The 15714-nt window shown below is 46.6% G+C and overlaps 1 pseudogene; it reads right to left on the minus strand.

Moving 5' to 3' along the window:
- Positions 1-9350: 9350 nt before the first annotated feature.
- The window catches only part of LOC149356505 (uncharacterized), a 51355-nt pseudogene continuing 44991 nt past the window's right edge, over positions 9351-15714 (minus strand).

Consider the following 15714-nt stretch of genomic DNA (forward strand, 5'->3'; position numbering starts at 1 on the left):
CACGAGGAGAGCCACCGCTACATGAAGGGTCAAAAAGTGCTCATACAGCTCTGCAGGCAGAATGTCTTTTAGCACAAGTGGGCCAGAATAGAGAACAAAAAAACGAAATTCTGTAGCTTTCCACCGGTTAACTTCATCTACACCTCGACATTTTCTGGGGAAGTCTTTTGGAATTTCACACCTCAGTGCATGAAGGTGAGCAGATAACCTACCCACGCGAGCTGAATTCAATCGCACAGACAGGTCTCCTTTCAGCCAAATTAGCATCAGTCTTCTTGTGACACCTAAACATGCAAGATGCATATAATCAAGCGGAAAAGCTGTGACCATTCCCACTTCAGGTGCCACAAAAGGAGAGTGGTCTTTGTGGTGGTCTTCGTCTTCCTGCTGTGCAAAGGAAAAGGCAGTACGACGAGGTGCCCTAGTCTCTGGAAACGTCATGCGCCCAAGAAAAACACCCTCCGACGTGCACTTCTCACACCCTGACCTAGCATTGTGAGCTTTAGTTGCCTTCAGAAATGCTCTGGCAGGGGCATCACACATAAATGCTCTCAGCGAGACATTATAGTGCATGCTGCTGTGCCATATTCCTGTGCTGAGGACCTCGGACAGTTCCTCCACGAATGGCTGGACAAATTCATTTAGCAGAGGCTTACTGACGCCACAAAATGCCCCAGCCAAACAAACGCTGTCATCCCTGCGGTGTAGCGGATGATGCAACTCCACAAGAATGCACCAAAACTCCTTTCCACTGCTTTTGAACAGTGGAAGGCCATCAACATTAAAGCTGATTTCGCAAGCAGCACTCGGTAGTGGCTGCATTCGGTCGAGTAGAGTGGATATGCTCTTTTTCAAGCTGAAATGAAGGTACTGCCCTTTGCTCAAACGATCTATGTCTACAACGGATGGCGTGGCAAGAAGTGCGCGTGCAGAGCCTGGCAACTGTGGCAATTTAGATTTTAGAATTTGCAGCAGGCTGTCAATGCTTGCATGCCTTATGTAGTTCTCTACAGCCCACCTCCTCAGAGAAGAGACAATATCTTGAGGTTGACTGTCAGCGTCGACAGCTACCTCTTCAGGTTGACTGTCAGCGTCGACAGCTACCTCATCAGGTTGACTGTCAGTGTCGACAGCTAACCCGTTATCATCAGATGAGGACAAACTGTGACCTGGACTATGTGCCTGATCTTGAAAGTTCCGCAGTTCATTCGACACACCTTCTGATGCTAGAATTTGAGCTGCCTCTGAGTGCTCTTCTGGCTGTACATGAGATTTGCTAGCAGGACCGTTGTTGGCAAACTTATCAGTACGAGATATGCTTGCTTCAGCTTCTGCATTAATTTCCCTCCTTTGCCTTTTCCGTGACAGTTCTGCATCAGAACACCTAATCATATTTCTTCTCGACATTAGCTATATGCGATTAGCTAGCTGCTATGCACCAATACTGAATCTCGAAATTCACCTTTCAGGAGGAGCTGGCTTCCAGTTATCGAGATTCATCCTGGAAACACAGACAAGTGCCACAAAAAATTATAACGCATAATTCTCACAATTATAACGCACACTCTGCACTTCAGATAGTGTACAACATACCACGATTCTGACCAAGACATGGCCAGATCAGTGTTGACATCCTTATGGCATTAAAACATTTCAGCAAGACTGACAAGGCAATAGAGTTACAGAAATCTAAAAGCCAGCTTCCTTGCACCAGAAAAGTCCTTCACCATAGGCACTGGTTTTTGGGGAAGAAATTAGGTACATCAGTGAAGAGTTCCACAGTCTGAGAAATGCTGAGTCTCCTTCACGTTCCTGCTTTATACAGCTATTGCATTTAAGGTATTAAGCACAGTTCACCCAAGCTACTGCTTCGCAATGGGGTATAAAACAAAGCTGTGCAGCATTCAGTGGCTCTGCAGCCAAGGCTAGGAGGTAAGGGGAGACGGACTGTCTCCATGCCATGGGAAGTGCATGTGCATGAGGCTCACAACGGAAATCTCTAGCGCGGCTCCAAACTTCTAGCTGCACGAAGAGCAACACCACCACAGTGAGGTGCTTTTGCTTCGCAGAGAAGCTGACTGCTAATTTCTGCACCCCCCAATATGCAATCAGTTTTATTCTGTTTTGCTACATCGCTGGCCCATTTTAATATCCATGCCATACGTACAGAAGCAGCAGCAGTAAATGCTCAGGGCCTTAAGTTTCCTAATGCTATTTTCAGATTTGCTGCTACATGTCCACATTTAATACAAATTTACACAAGTCACAATGATAGTAAACGCTTGCAAGGCAGTCAAAAATTTTACCCGAATATAAACACTGATGAGTGATTTTGGGAATGTTGCTGAAATGCAATATAAAAATTATTCTGCTATTGTTGTTTGACAAATCAAACAGCCATAAACTCGCTTGTTAGCATACAAGCTGAGATGTCAGAAGTGCTGGTAAAAATGGCACCCTTCTCATTTAAAATGCAGAAGAGGCATGTCTAATTTGACTGAAAGTTGACCATTTGCTACTTCATTAACCATTAAACATTTGCTACTAAGTTAACTATCTGCTATTGGTTAGAAAGTTCAATTGTTACTACAAAATCATGTGCTTTTATGCGAGTGTAATAGGGACAAGAGTACACACAGCTCGGGCGAATGAGTTGTGGTGTACTGAGCAGTAGGCTGCAAATGGCAGTAATGCTAATGCCATTATATTTATGCGTGTGGCACCGCGCGAATGGCGCTAAAACTTAAGCACTCAGTGGCATTTCATTTGAACGTGTGGCACGGGTATAACAAGAACTGTAAATGTATGTTTAGTCATTTTCAATAACATAGCCATTTGGTGCATATCTGTTTCCACTTACATCACAAAGCAATTGAGAGAACACGAGATACAATAACAGATGCTTCTATTCATCTTAAAGAACGCAGACCACAACGTCATTTTTGCCAGCGATGTTTGCTCTCGAATCGGCCAATAGCAAGATTTTTTTTAAATCTGGCGGATAAATATGAGGGAAATGATGGCGCGTATTGCATGCACTCGCGGAAAGAATGAATGAAAGTACATGCGCGCCTAAGTCCGCAAAGCACGTGTAGTCCAGCGCGCCTATCCGCAAAGCACGTGTTCCGAATCCGGAGTGTACATGCAGAGGCCCAGAAAACCAATGCGCAGGCCCAGCTTTCAAATTTGTTCACTGGCACACACGGTGATATTAATTAATAGTTCTGTATACCTCGTTGGCTTATTTCAAGCGCTGGTGTTAATCTGAAAACATTTTTCACACTCCAACACACGTAATTTTTTATGCGACGCATATTGCTAGAGCGACCACTCACGCCGTCGGCGTGGGACCCCTAGACGTCACACCACGTGACACCGTGACGTAACACCACGTGACACCGTGACGTCACACCACGTGACACCGTGACGTCACGCCACGTGACACCATGACGTCACACCACGTGACACCGTGACGTCACACCACGTGACATCGGATGAGAGATGCGGCCTCCACTCGCGCCGTCGCCGTGGGACCCCTAGCCGTCACGCCACGTGACACCGTGACGTCGTCGTGACGATGCCATCGCACAGACGCCGGAATGTCCTCGAGCGGCATTCGCGGGCATTTCGAACGCGCGTTCACACTCGCTGTAGGTGAAACGCTCGCTCCACCGGGCAGGCATAGGCGGCTTCCGTGGCAATCCAGACCCAACGCGCGTCTCGGGGTTAGTCGGCGTTCCGCTGTAGCCATGCCGTTGTCTTCCCCCACGACGAAGGCTTCTAGTGGTTGTATTAAAATGACCAAGTATGCAACCAAGGAAAGCCATGTATTACCAAGCCTAGCCTCCAATATGCTTCGCATCTGACTAGGCTTAACGTTAGCTAACCCTCAGCCATAATTTTTTTAGGGCTATCGTTTTATGCCACGACAACGTTACCCGTAAGTTACTGTGCGACCACCGACCTGCAATTGCTACAGAACTTGTGACCGCGCCTCAACCAGGTTTTTTTTTCTTTCAAGAGTGCTTTCAATTTCGAATGGCAATCCATTCCCGCCAACTGCACAGTGTCGATTGCAAACCTCCGCCAGCCCAGGAGAATGATGATGATTAAAACGTTTATTAAAGCCACAATGCCTTAGTTGACGGGGACGGCTGATCGGGTCCCTAGTAGTCCGGGACAATGAAAAATAAGTTGGGTGCAGCTTTGAACTGTCCCCAAGCCTAAAATAAGACACATGGCGTACTTGCACTAGGAAAAATTTTAGGCTTACCTTTATCAACTCCCGAAGACAAGAAGATCTATCCCGAAATGGTGATCCGGGATGTTTCAATCGCCGGAGACACGTTCAGCTCAAATACCCCAAAAGGACTGCAGCAAAACGTTGTCGTAAAACTTCGCAGATCACACAGGCGACAACGAAGCAGGTGCAGAGACGGCACTGCGCATTCCGGTGTACCGCGGTGACAGAAGTATCAGGGGCGGCGCACCCGGCGGACGAATACAAAATCATGCTGACAGCAAGCTTTTCTGGCCAAGTTTATATGTACAGATTGCAATTATCTGTGGAAAATAAGTGGATGTTTTATTTACTAGCAATATTCGCTCAGATACAGATGGTTTCCACATTACGGCTGAATTTTTTTTAGGAGAACTATTTCTTTTATCGGCGTTCTCGCAGGCCACGCGTCCGTCCGACCAACACGAAGCATGCGCCGGAGAACGCCGGTCGTGCGCCGGAATGACGTGCGCGAAAGTGGCGACGAAATAAAAACGATGCAGACAGGCGCAGGCCCTCACAGCATACATTAATATTAAGGCGAAAGCATTTAATAGCTCATACTGCCGGCCAAGACGAGTCATTACAAGTCATGACTAACTAGTCATTAACCATATATGTCATCAGCCATATAATTAGTGATTAACCAGTAACCGACTAATTAGTGGTAATTAGTAACAAATAATTTGTCATACCTATATGCATTAACCAGTCATAATTAGTTATAACTGGTTAGTCATTAAACAATCATGACTAGTCAGTCACGAAAAGCCTTTCGCCTCACGCTCTTTAGATCTTCAAAGTGCCCCATGAATTTTTTTTAGCCGGGGTGAGTTATACGAATATTCAGCGAATTCAGAACGGATCGTGCACGGTGGCCAAAGAGTTGCCAAGCAATATGACAAATGGTCGTCCTATTTAATTGCATTCAGCACGGTGCCCAAATTATTTCCTATCAAGGAAACAGAATGCTGGCCAAGTATGATGGCCACCAAGAGGATTCCAAGACGTGTCCAATGAAAGGCCATCGGCCAGTGCTGCTTGGGGAGGATTATCGTGCTCAGCAGAAAAATCAGAATACGTAAGAAACAAAAAAGGTACAAGAAAATACGACTCCCAAATCACCCTGAAACTCGGAAACGAGACAATACCTGAGAAAACGGAAGTCAGGGTACTTGGAATGTGGCTGCAAAAGACAGGACGTGTAGCAAAACCATTGCCTCTATTAAGAATACAACAGAGCAAGTCGCCAGAATCGTGCGAAGAATCAGCAGTAGAAAGAAGGGGATGAGAGAACAGGACACCCTAAGACTCATAGACAGCCTCGTCACGAGCAGGGTAACGTACAGCTTCCCCTACCAAGAACTAAACAAGCAAGAGACTCTACAAATCGACACCATACTACGCAAAGCGTACAAAACGGCGCTCAAACTTCCAATGTCCACACCAGCCGAAAAACTAATGGCCCTGGGAGTATCGAACACCTTCGACGAACTACGAGAAGCGCAACGTAGTGCGCAATTAGACAGACTAACTCAAACCAGAACGGGAAGACACCTACTGGAGAAATTACGGCGACCTCTAGGTATACAAAGAGACAAGGAACAGATAAATAATGAAGACAGAAACAACATCCGGGTAAGACCAATACCCCGACACATGAATCCGAATTTACGTCATGAAAGACGACAAGCCAGAGTCCGAGCACTCACCAGGGAACTCAGCGACAATCCCAAGGACGCAGCCAAGTACCGATACCAACGCAAAACGATCACCGTTGTAACAGACGAAGGAGGGCAAGAAATAACCAGCGCAACGATAAACAACCCAAACATAGAAGGAGCTGAAGAAGCCGCCATTGCTCTGGCAATATCGCACGGCAACGCAACAGGGCACTTCCTCACTATAGTGACGGACTCCAAACAAGCATGTAGAAACTACACAAGAGGCAGGATCGACAGCATCGCCAATTATATTCTACACTCGACGAGAAGACACAAAAACGGTTCCCGGACATGAGCGGATGAGGGGCAACGTGGCAGCAGACGAGTTAGCTCGAGGGTACGTCAACCAACCAGACTCAGCACTTTTCACCACAGGCACCTTTGACCCAGTTAACCCCACATACTCAGATATACTCGATCATTACAGGGGTCAGCGGAAACGCTACCAAGCCCCACACAAAAGGCTCACCAAATAGGAGGCGGTAGACTGGCGCAGACTACAAACCGGTACCTACCCACACCAGCACAAACTACACAAGTTTTTCCTTACACAATATGCAGACGAATGTCCGTGGTGTCAGGGTAGACCTACACTAGAACATGTCACATGGACCTGCCCTAAGGCAGACTTAGAGCCAAGAATAAACAACCCGAGTGCGATGCAGTGGGAGCACTTGCTGGCCAGCGAGGACGAGGAAGCGCAACGATTCCTTGTGCGCCGAGCCACGATGGCAGCAGTCAAGTGCGGCATCCTGGACCAAGGATCGATCACAGCGCCCAGTGACCCGTAAGGGTCAAGAACACCAATTTATTAACAATAAATTTTTTTCCATCCATCCATCCATCGTCTCCACGTCTCCACACCCCTTGACTCGCCTCCGCTCACTTCGCGACGTCGCTACCGACATGTCATTAGACGAAACTGCTTTCGCTAAGTATATCCTGGACTAGCTGAGCTAAACCACTGCCATTTTTTTGTGTCCTTTCTTCGGACCGAAACGAATGCTTGTAGAATGCAATGGCTCGATCAGGTTGATTTCGCCAAGCAGTTTTCAGTTACATATTTCATAGACGTGTACAGAGAGGTGCAAAGTCCTTCAATGCAGAACAATAGCCAGAGCCTGTGGTGTTTTTTTATGCGAAGCATATTACTAGAGCTACACTACAGCCCGTCGAGCGCGGCGGTGGAGCTACCATTGACCTTTAGCGTGACCACGTGACAACATGACGTCACAGCAGAGGAGAGATGGGCTGCCGGCTGGCGCGGTCGGCCGCGGCGGTGGAGGCTCCACATCAGATGCGCGGCGGCTGACCACGTGACAACATGACGTCACAGCAGAGGAGAGATGGGCTGCCGGCTCGCGCGGTCGGCCGCGGCGGTGGGGGTATATCAATACAGTCTGTAGGGAATGGTGGCGGTGGTGGAATAACTAAGGGTGTTTCCAATGTACTTTCCATGGGTGCCAAGAATGCTGTTGTAGCCGGTGCTGGGGCAGCGGTTGTACACTCTGTATTGAATTCACCGATGATCCCGTATATAGCTGCCACGGCAATCCTTGCTACACTTCTAATGGTTGTATTAAAATGACCAAGTATTCAACTAAGGAAAGCCATGTATTACCCAGCCTAGCCATCAATATGCTTCGCATCTGACTAGGCTTAACCTTAGTTAAGCCTCAGCCATTTTTTTTGTTTTGCTTCCTTCGAAGCACTTTTACATAAGGCAAACGTGTTGGTTTTGTTGATCTAATACAAAACCCAAAAACACAGCAAAACATATTATTTATTAACACAGTTTGCAATATATTTACTGCTTGTCCAATCATCAAGCTCTTCCCCTGTGATGTCCCATCCACTGCTGAAAATCGCCACTGTGTGGTGACACCATCAGCACCATGAATTTGTTTTTTCTAGCTAATTAAAATATTAAAAACCGGAATATACGCGGTACGACCGATTCTAACAGCATTACTATAACTCATTCTATGCAACCAACAGGCAAAACAATCCACTGAGAATGTGTTTCGCGGCCCCTTTACAAAGCAGCGGTTATCTTGATTTCACATTTTCGCATTACACGCCCTGCCCAAGCCCATTTCTTTCTCTTGGTTTCGAGCAGAAATGACGAAGAAGCTTGGCAATCTCGTTTGCATTCAAAACCTGGTAAATGACGAAGTGCAAGGTCATGGCGTCCACAAATATTCAGCAATGACACAAACATTTTGATGGAAGCAAGGTTGTGAAACGCCCTGCGCATTCAGTTGATGCTCGCACATACTTCCCATGCAGCTAAAAATCCACAGCCCTGCACTAGGGTCTTCTCTATAGCTCGAACATAGTTTTCAGATGCATTCAACGCACAAAAAGAGGCCAGTCACTTTGAAACAACACTTTTATTGAACGTGGCTCTTGTATTGCTCACAGTTAAGGGTAGAAAAAGCAGGTGAGAGGAAAAGAATTCATGTGGTATATCCAAAAATAAAGGTTAACCATCTTCAGAGGCCTTCTTCAGATGCAGAGAGAACACAATGTGAAGCACAATCCCAGTTGTGCATGTGATAGAGAGAGGGGCTCTCTGTTTGACGGTGCGTGAAGAACATGCGACCAGCACTTGCACACACGCTTCCGGGAAATGAGGATGGTGGCGGAAGGTTGCACCTCCTCAAAGCTGGAGGAGAGCACACCTTACCTGTGCGTTATAAGCAGCCAGGCTTAAAAGAAGCCCGACGACACCACAGCAAGAAACCAGTTTTCGTCAAGCCTTCTGACGATGGTGCACATCTCTTACACCGTTGCAAATAATCCAGCGATATGTAGGATGCGAGAAAATACTTCCTCAAAGCATCCTGAATCCTCAACAAACAGCTCAGTTTTGTCGAATCCACCCCTCTCGATTGTGACCTTCAGTACGATCTGTTACCTACCTACGGGGTATTAGTGTGAAATGTCTTCCATGGCCCAATGTCGTGGCTCAATTTCTTGTAGTTGTGCTCCTTCTGTTTCAGTTTTCATTCGAACATAAAGCTACAAAATCAGTCACGCACAATCAGCTAACAAATGACAATTTTTGTCTTCTATTCGGTCTGCCTCTCCCTGCAAACTAATCTCATTTGTTCTCAACATATTTCCTCTCATTTAATTCATGGCATTCTCTCGATATATCACCGAGTACCTCAATGGCTTTTAAATATACAAGATACCTATCACCCAGCCCCCTGATGAAGCAGATGAATGGGTGGTATTCTTGTGCTCTATGCAGGCCCAGCCTCAAGCTCAGACTGCCGTGAAATATATATTTAAAAAAACGGGCAACGCAACAAGGGCCCTTCCTGACATTGCGTCTGGTTTTGCCAGTCCGTTGTCCGCGCTGTCATCGGATGCCTTTCTTGAGGTCCTCACGCACCTTCCAGAGCATGAGCTCCATGCAGGCTGCTGCGTCCTCCTGGCTGTCGTGACCGTCCACTGCATATGCGAAATGCGCCACAGTCAGTTCTGGAAACCAACATAAAGCATAGTGAAGGAAATCTAGACCGCTTTATCCAAGACTTGCTGGCGGATAAAGTACACGTTTTAGCCAAGTGGCCAAACAATCTCTCTGCTCTCGTACAGCCTCGAATAAAACCAGTTGATCAGCACTTACCAGACAATGTACAGATAGCGTGATAGGTGTAACATTAAGAGATTGGAAGCGGGCGGAGTGGGTCAGGGAACAAACACGGATTAATGACATCCTACTAGAAATAAAGAGGAAGAAATGGGGTTGGGCAGGGCATGTAATGCGAAGGCAAGACACCCGCTGGTCCTTCAGGGTAACGGAGTGGATTCCAAGAGAAGGCAAGTGCATAGCAGGGGGCGGCAGAAAGCTAGGTGGGCGGATGACATTAAGAAGTTTGCGGAGATACGGTGGCCGCAACTGGCAAAGGACGGGGTTAATTGGAGAGACATGGGTGAGGCCTTGGCCCCGCAGTGGGCGTAGCCAGGCTCATGATGATGATGAGCATGCACCACATTAGGAGCTGCCACTGAACTTCAGGCTCCAATAAGGGAACACTCAACCAACTGAGCCATTGGCCCATGTGTGAAAGAATGTGTTGGAGGAAGAAGTTTGCGGCCCTGCCACTCTGTGCATGTTAATATGCAGCCAATACGGGCTTCTGCTGTGACGTGTGACGACACTCGATGAGGAACTCACTCTGCAATCATTTCGTGACGACAATCCCCAGCATTTGTCCGCAGCTGCCACTTTCACACGTATACATGTTGTGCAATACCATAATACAAGCCCCACAAATTTCTAAACCAGACTGCTTGCTCAAGAAATGCTTTAGGTGTGGAAATGAGCACTCATGCCTTAGAGCAGACCCATGAGCTTATACAGAAACTCGTGATTAAGACAAAAGACTAGAGGATCAAATTGATCCTGCACAAGACAACAATGAATCACTAATAACTAATGAGGGCAGCCTATCACCCCCTTCATAATTCAACATCAGTGATAGGCAGATGAACAAAGCCACGCATAGACAGTCCCTCCACTCACTTGGCGCTTCCAAAGGCCAATCAATAATTATGAAACCGCTGGTGCTTTTTCGCAGTTGCTAGCCTAGTGACAACAAAAAAATAGCAAATCTGCACAAACTGTCTGTAATTTTTTAGTAAATTCTGAAACATTTCCAAGCTTAAGGACATCCACCGCTTCAGAGGCATTCAGAATCAATGTGAGGGCGATAGCTTGCATGTTCACTGAACCAAAGTGCATTTCATACAATAAAGATGCTGTGCATGATAGATCAACCTAAGGATGGCTCACTCACATAATCCAGTTGGCGTCCTTGTAAAAATGAATTGCAGTGGTGTACTTTACTTGAATAGTATGTCAAGTTGAAGAAAGACAGGGCAAGAGAGGAATTTATTTCAGGTCAAACTATGACCTATACATAGTCCTCTGCCACAAGGACCATGGCAAGCAGTCCAAAGTGATGACATTCATGGATATTCCGAAATTAAACAGAATTCTGACAAGCTTTTTCGAAACAGAGGAATGGCCATACAAGCATTCTATCCAAGCCAAAGATGCTCATAAACAAACTGCTATGGTGCACGATTTCTAGCATGACAGGCCTGCATCAGATTACTTTAGGAACACATGATGCACTATGGTGCTTTGGGGTGCGAAACAGCAAAGCATGGAACGACATAAATGACGGACCAGTTCCACGCTTAAATTTCAAACGTTTACGGATTGCTTGTTTCATATGAACAAATGAGCGCTACACTATTCCTGCCTCAATAATGAACGTTGCTTCCCCTTATCTTTCGTTGCAATGATGTACATCGTTCCCTGCGATTTGTTTGGTTTTTTTTGTTTCTGTTTTACTTGTACTAAGGGGAACCCCCTTCTCCGGAATTTGCAAAGCTTCGTAATTCTCGTGCCTAGAAACTCCTAAACACCCTGCAATGACTGACATGCGGCCATAGCAGCTGCGTGATGTCTGAATCTAACCAACCACCACCTCTTAACCGACATACACAGAGGGTGACACGGAGGAGGTCCTCGAGTATAAAAAGGAGTATTGAAAAGGGCTCGCCAGCTTCCGGGCTCAGTTGTGGGTTCTCTGCTGCAAGTAGCAGTGTACATGTTCATGACAACACAGTCCAGCGACCGAAGTTATACACTACACTCAAAAGGAGCTGCAGGGGACCTTTAAACAGTAGACACTGCTATGCCACACTGGTCATGCCACAAATGGCATGACCAGGGGCCCCGGCAGACAAGAAGCCAATGCTGGGGAAACAGGCCCCCAGCGCACGTGTACACCAGAGTGAGAGGGGGTGAATTAATTTTTGAGGAAAGGAAATGGCGGAGTATCTGTCTCACAAATCTCGGCGGACACCTGAACCCTGAAACTGTGCGGACACCTGAACCGCGCCGGACACCTGAACCATGCCGGGCACCTGAACCGTGCCGTGCCGTAAGGGAAGGGAGGACGTAAGGGAAGGGAGGACGGTAGGAGTGAAAGAAGAAAGAGAGAATGAGGTGCCGTAATGGAGGTCTCTGAATAATTTCGACTCACCCCCGTTCTGGATGATCTTGTTGAGATTCTCGGCCATGAGGGTGCGCAGGGCGCGTTTGTAGGGCAGCCCCCAGCGGTGGGGGAACACGGCGGCCGTGTCCACCACCCGGCCGTGCACCAGACGGAGGGCGCGCAGGTCCGAGTCCAGGCTGTGGCCCAGCAGGAGGGTCTCCGCCGAGAAGAGCGCCAGCAACACCGTCTGCACGTCCCGCAGGCTCGTCTGGACCCCCACCATGTCCTCCTCCTTCAGGCCGCTGAACCTGCAAACCCCAAAGAGCAACACGTGACGGCGGGCGGCGACATTATCACGAGAATCATCATCGCCTCTCACTGCCGGAACATCCCCAGGTGCATCAAGTGAACGGGCGACCGAGGCCACGTGCCAATTCCAGCTGCCTTCCAAACTAACCCTCTGTAGCACGGTACCTGCAATAGTGCACACGACTTTTCAACCTTTCTACTGAAGATCCCAAAGGTGTTTTCGCAAAGTTGGAGATGCCAGCAAGGCAACGTTTGAAATCCCTGGGATCATTTAACAAAAATGGGATCATTTAACAAATACAGCTTGGTTTTGGTTTATTGGGGTTTAACGTCCCAAAGTAACTCAGGCTATGAGGGATGCCCTAGTGAAGGGCTCAGGAAATTTCGACTACCTGGGGTTTTTTAACCTGCACTGACATCGCACAGTACATGGGCCCATAGAATTTCGCCTCCAACGAAATTCAACCGGCGCAGCCGGGATCGAGCCCGCGTCTTTCGGGACAGCAGCCGAGCGCCGTTACCACTGAGACACCGCGGCGGGTAGACGGTGCACGCAAAGTTATATGGTCTGCCTAGGAAGCATTGTCTGCCACTGCAGCTTTTTCCTTCTCTCACGTGATGGATTGTTTTACCAAAGGACACTGTAGCCGAATTTTCATTGCAAAAACAGCTTTAGATGATTGGGCATTTATGCATTTTATGAAGAACAGGAGGGCTGCGATTCCATGAGCGCGGAGCTGCCTGGCGTGCGTGAATTTCTCAAGTTTTTGAGCCATTGGTGTGATTTTTGTGAAGTAGGGGGCCTCCAATATACACACGCAAATTTTCAGATTTTTCTCAATGTCAGAATAAAGTCCGTGTCTGAAAGGGTTAAACTGATGACAGTAACCGAACAACACCACCTGAGAGGAGCCCGCTTTATACCACTTGCCTCACGCCGTGATGGACCAGAATTATGAGATTATCATTGCTTGAATTTAAATGGCATAGAGGCAGCTTGGCCCAACAAAGCTTAGTCTGCCCAATGTGGGCAGAGCGACAGGCTAGAGACACCAGGCTAGGAGAAAAGCTTGCATACAACAGTGGCACTGAGGATTGAACCCAGCGCCTACTGCACACACAGCAAAAGCTCAAACCACCGAATCATCATTGTTGCTGATTAGAGTAACATAATTCCACTCAACTGTTATCGTGCTCTGTCTCGGGCTTCATTGCTGTTGTGCCAGATCTCCTGACAGCATCAGTGGCAAGGAAAGAACATTCTCGCACGACAATGGTTGATGCATTGTGCCCAAAACATTCCGTACAAAGGCTACTGCAGGCTAATCTGACAGGTGCTCATTGGGCAGCTCATTCAGCAGAGTAACGATGGGAAGATCTCAGCACAGTTGGCTTCACAAGTCACTGTGGCCTCTTATGGCAGCTGTAGCCACTCCAAGGCCAGGCTATTAGCACGACGAGTATATTTTCCAATGCAGTCAATTCTCAATAACCTGAACTCAAAGAAGAACCGAAAATTTGTTTGCATTAAGGAGGAGCCATTTTAACAAACCTGATGCTGGTGGAACCAAAGTGCCGGTTCGAATAAACTACAAGTTCAAATCAGCCCGGTCGTGATTATCGAGAACCTATTCAATTTCCTCAGCACGGTAACTTTCACCGTCTGTAAAGCTTGCAAATGGAATTTGTGCTTCGAAAATAACACTGGGAACAGCCCTTATGGTTCTGAGAGCTGCTAAGAACACTGTTAAACGTAGTGATGTACACTGATGAATAAACCTGTTCGTCAAGAGGGGCTCAAAGCCTGTGGGTGTGGGTGAGGAGGGCCGTAGGGGACAGGGTCAGTAATGGGTCTCTTGACATCAGAGGTGTGGACATATTGCACTGCATTGCAATAATATGCAATGCAAAGCACACAGCAGTCCACAGCACACACACATACCACAAGACACACAGTGCCAAGTGGAGCACAAAAAAAAGTTGAGGATCAGGAAAAGAGACAGAGGGGGGGGGGGGGCACTAACCTTGTGTTGTAGTCGAGAATATTCCCTTTGGGCTTGACGAGAGTTTCGTACACAGGCTGCAGGTCCCAGCCAACCACCGTCACCCTTGTTAGCTCGATACCTTCAGACGTGTAGCACTGTACATAACAGACATAATTCACGCGTGACGCTTGTTACATAATGCAAACACATTCTCCAAGAGCCAGTGCAATCAGATGACAAAAACAAACCAGCAGAAAGCGAGTCTAGGGAAAATGATCCTTTATCTCTATGTGGTGTCTACACAACCTATGTGGTAGAAACCATAATGTGCAACTGAGAAGCACAATATGTACAGCTGGCACCATATATACTACATATCACAGTTATTTGAGAGCCTTTCTATGTGAAACCCTTGTCTTTTTCGGTTTCTTTTTTCGCATCATCGTTTGCTCTTGTATGAAATTCGTGCATATCTTCTTTTTTCATTTGTATCTGTGCTCATGCCCGTGCTCATGCCTGCTTGGAGTGGAGCGACTTTTCAGTATTAAATAAATAAATAAATAAATAAATAATAAATAAATATATATATATACTCCTACATATCAAGAAGGCTTTCCATATATACTACATATACTATATATCAAGAAGGCTTTCAAAAACTTGCACACACTGCTGCTCCAGATTTTGAGGACAATGAGGCCGTTAACACTATTACGCTATCAGAACAGCTGATAGCCAATGTAGTTACACACATCAGCCACCTTGATGATCCCATGATAACTGACATCATCATCATCATCATCATCATCACGCATGCATGTTCCGGCCACTGTAACAGTCAAGCATCTAGGCCCCAGGAGAACAAACCAGAACTGTTAAAAGATGGTAGAGAAAGGGCCGACTTATTAATAATTGAAATGACACCAGATGTCAGACGAATGCATTAAGGGGAGACATGGGTCTTAGAGCATTTTTTTTTTATTTACGGACCAAACGTAATGAAACGCCATAGACTTGTTCAGTTTTTTCTGCTGATTTCAAATATGCAATTTGTTTATTTCTAGCCCTAATAGTTCCTCAGATATTAATATATATCATGTCATTTTCTGCTCAAGCAATAGAAAAAAAATGGGCCACCAGAAATTTAATTTTAAAATGTGGGTAGATACTACAATGTGTGAGGAATGCAACGCTGGAAGCAGTTTTCAGTTTTTTGTCTGTGTAGACAAATGGGCTTAATAGTTAATTTTCATGTGAGTTAACCAGACATACGGTGCCAGAATACACATGGCACACATGAAACTAACAAATGGGCTTAATAGTTAATTTTCAAGTGAGTTAACCAGACATACGGTGCCAGAATACACATGGCACACATGAAACTAACAATG

The sequence above is a fragment of the Amblyomma mixtum genome, chromosome 3 (genome assembly GCF_055824585.1).
Source record: "Amblyomma mixtum isolate Tamu chromosome 3, ASM5582458v1, whole genome shotgun sequence".
Lineage (NCBI taxonomy): Eukaryota > Metazoa > Arthropoda > Arachnida > Ixodida > Ixodidae > Amblyomma > Amblyomma mixtum.